Raw genomic sequence first — 2500 nt, forward strand, 5'->3', positions numbered from 1 at the left:
TCGCTTACGGCCATACCACCTTGAGAACGCCCGAACTCGTCTGATCTCGGAAGCTAAGCAGGGTCGGGCCTGGTTAGTACTTGGATGGGAGACCGCCTGGGAATACCAGGTGCTGTAAGCTTTATTGTTGGATGGGAGACCTAGTAAGCTTTATATGGTTTACTACCCTAATGTTCTAACCATTCAAATAGCCCAATTTTGGCAGCAGATTTTGCTTACGGCCATACCACCTTGAGAACGCCCGAACTCGTCTGATCTCGGAAGCTAAGCAGGGTCGGGCCTGGTTAGTACTTGGATGGGAGACCGCCTGGGAATACCAGGTGCTGTAAGCTTTATTGTTGGATGGGAGACCTAGTAAGCTTTATATGGTTTACTACCCTAATGTTCTAACCATTCAAAAAGCCCAATTTTGGCAGCAGATTTTGCTTACGGCCATACCACCTTGAGAACGCCCGAACTCGTCTGATCTCGGAAGCTAAGCAGGGTCGGGCCTGGTTAGTACTTGGATGGGAGACCGCCTGGGAATACCAGGTGCTGTAAGCTTTATTGTTGGATGGGAGACCTAGTAAGCTTTATATGGTTTACTACCCTAATGTTCTAACCATTCAAAAAGCCCAATTTTGGCAGCAGATTTCGCTTACGGCCATACCACCTTGAGAACGCCCGAACTCGTCTGATCTCGGAAGCTAAGCAGGGTCGGGCCTGGTTAGTACTTGGATGGGAGACCGCCTGGGAATACCAGGTGCTGTAAGCTTTATTGTTGGATGGGAGACCTAGTAAGCTTTATATGGTTTACTACCCTAATGTTCTAACCATTCAAATAGCCCAATTTTGGCAGCAGATTTCGCTTACGGCCATACCACCTTGAGAACGCCCGAACTCGTCTGATCTCGGAAGCTAAGCAGGGTCGGGCCTGGTTAGTACTTGGATGGGAGACCGCCTGGGAATACCAGGTGCTGTACGCTTTATTGTTGGATGGGAGACCTAGTAAGCTTTATATGGTTTACTACCCTAATGTTCTAACCATTCAAATAGCCCAATTTTGGCAGCAGATTTTGCTTACGGCCATACCACCTTGAGAACGCCCGAACTCGTCTGATCTCGGAAGCTAAGCAGGGTCGGGCCTGGTTAGTACTTGGATGGGAGACCGCCTGGGAATACCAGGTGCTGTAAGCTTTATTGTTGGATGGGACACCTAGTAAGCTTTATATGGTTTACTACCCTAATGTTCTAACCATTCAAATAGCCCAATTTTGGCAGCAGATTTTGCTTACGGCCATACCACCTTGAGAACGCCCGAACTCGTCTGATCTCGGAAGCTAAGCAGGGTCGGGCCTGGTTAGTACTTGGATGGGAGACCGCCTGGGAATACCAGGTGCTGTAAGCTTTATTGTTTAAAAAAAAAAAAAAAAAAAAAGAGTCAATGAAATGGTTCAAAAATCCTAAATTGTCTTTTTTCCCCCTCAAAATGCCTGAAATCGTCTCTGAGTTTCTTCAGAAAGCCTGAAAGAGTCTCTTTTTTTTTTCTTCAAATAGCCCAATTTTGGCAGCAGATTTCGCTTACGGCCATACCACCTTGAGAACGCCCGAACTCGTCTGATCTCGGAAGCTAAGCAGGGTCGGGCCTGGTTAGTACTTGGATGGGAGACCGCCTGGGAATACCAGGTGCTGTAAGCTTTATTGTTGGATGGGAGACCTAGTAAGCTTTATATGGTTTACTACCCTAATGTTCTAACCATTCAAATAGCCCAATTTTGGCAGCAGATTTTGCTTACGGCCATACCACCTTGAGAACGCCCGAACTCGTCTGATCTCGGAAGCTAAGCAGGGTCGGGCCTGGTTAGTACTTGGATGGGAGACCGCCTGGGAATACCAGGTGCTGTAAGCTTTATTGTTGGATGGGAGACCTAGTAAGCTTTATATGGTTTACTACCCTAATGTTCTAACCATTCAAAAAGCCCAATTTTGGCAGCAGATTTTGCTTACGGCCATACCACCTTGAGAACGCCCGAACTCGTCTGATCTCGGAAGCTAAGCAGGGTCGGGCCTGGTTAGTACTTGGATGGGAGACCGCCTGGGAATACCAGGTGCTGTAAGCTTTATTGTTGGATGGGAGACCTAGTAAGCTTTATATGGTTTACTACCCTAATGTTCTAACCATTCAAATAGCCCAATTTTGGCAGCAGATTTCGCTTACGGCCATACCACCTTGAGAACGCCCGAACTCGTCTGATCTCGGAAGCTAAGCAGGGTCGGGCCTGGTTAGTACTTGGATGGGAGACCGCCTGGGAATACCAGGTGCTGTAAGCTTTATTGTTGGATGGGAGACCTAGTAAGCTTTATATGGTTTACTACCCTAATGTTCTAACCATTCAAATAGCCCAATTTTGGCAGCAGATTTTGCTTACGGCCATACCACCTTGAGAACGCCCGAACTCGTCTGATCTCGGAAGCTAAGCAGGGTCGGGCCTGGTTAGTACTTGGATGGGAGACCGCCTGG

The 2500-nt window shown here is 47.7% G+C and overlaps 12 non-coding genes across 12 annotated transcripts in view; all 12 read left to right on the forward strand.

The window, feature by feature from the left end:
* Positions 1–2: 2 nt before the first annotated feature.
* LOC148961928 (5S ribosomal RNA) lies at positions 3–121 on the forward strand. Its single transcript, XR_016153700.1, has one exon. It is a non-coding gene; the product is annotated as a 5S ribosomal RNA (ribosomal RNA).
* A 92-nt stretch (positions 122–213) lies between these two features.
* LOC148961929 (5S ribosomal RNA) lies at positions 214–332 on the forward strand. Its single transcript, XR_016153701.1, has one exon. It is a non-coding gene; the product is annotated as a 5S ribosomal RNA (ribosomal RNA).
* Positions 333–424: 92 nt separating this feature from the next.
* On the forward strand, positions 425–543 carry LOC148961930 (5S ribosomal RNA). Its single transcript, XR_016153702.1, has one exon. It is a non-coding gene; the product is annotated as a 5S ribosomal RNA (ribosomal RNA).
* Positions 544–635: 92 nt separating this feature from the next.
* On the forward strand, positions 636–754 carry LOC148961931 (5S ribosomal RNA). The gene has a single exon (XR_016153703.1). It is a non-coding gene; the product is annotated as a 5S ribosomal RNA (ribosomal RNA).
* A 92-nt stretch (positions 755–846) lies between these two features.
* Positions 847–965, forward strand: LOC148961932 (5S ribosomal RNA). The gene has a single exon (XR_016153830.1). It is a non-coding gene; the product is annotated as a 5S ribosomal RNA (ribosomal RNA).
* A 92-nt stretch (positions 966–1057) lies between these two features.
* Positions 1058–1176, forward strand: LOC148961933 (5S ribosomal RNA). Its single transcript, XR_016153704.1, has one exon. It is a non-coding gene; the product is annotated as a 5S ribosomal RNA (ribosomal RNA).
* Positions 1177–1268: 92 nt separating this feature from the next.
* LOC148961934 (5S ribosomal RNA) lies at positions 1269–1387 on the forward strand. The gene has a single exon (XR_016153706.1). It is a non-coding gene; the product is annotated as a 5S ribosomal RNA (ribosomal RNA).
* A 171-nt stretch (positions 1388–1558) lies between these two features.
* On the forward strand, positions 1559–1677 carry LOC148961935 (5S ribosomal RNA). Its single transcript, XR_016153707.1, has one exon. It is a non-coding gene; the product is annotated as a 5S ribosomal RNA (ribosomal RNA).
* A 92-nt stretch (positions 1678–1769) lies between these two features.
* On the forward strand, positions 1770–1888 carry LOC148961936 (5S ribosomal RNA). Its single transcript, XR_016153708.1, has one exon. It is a non-coding gene; the product is annotated as a 5S ribosomal RNA (ribosomal RNA).
* Positions 1889–1980: 92 nt separating this feature from the next.
* Positions 1981–2099, forward strand: LOC148961937 (5S ribosomal RNA). The gene has a single exon (XR_016153709.1). It is a non-coding gene; the product is annotated as a 5S ribosomal RNA (ribosomal RNA).
* A 92-nt stretch (positions 2100–2191) lies between these two features.
* Positions 2192–2310, forward strand: LOC148961938 (5S ribosomal RNA). The gene has a single exon (XR_016153710.1). It is a non-coding gene; the product is annotated as a 5S ribosomal RNA (ribosomal RNA).
* Positions 2311–2402: 92 nt separating this feature from the next.
* Positions 2403–2500, forward strand: part of LOC148961939 (5S ribosomal RNA) — a 119-nt gene continuing 21 nt past the window's right edge. Inside the window, exon 1 of the ribosomal RNA XR_016153711.1 lies at positions 2403–2500. This exon is cut by the window's right edge and continues 21 nt beyond it. This is a non-coding gene — a ribosomal RNA (5S ribosomal RNA).

Source organism: Pimephales promelas, assembly GCF_988280905.1.
Source record: "Pimephales promelas chromosome 3 unlocalized genomic scaffold, fPimPro1.hap1.1 SUPER_3_unloc_2, whole genome shotgun sequence".
NCBI classification, from domain to species: Eukaryota; Metazoa; Chordata; class Actinopteri; order Cypriniformes; family Leuciscidae; genus Pimephales; species Pimephales promelas.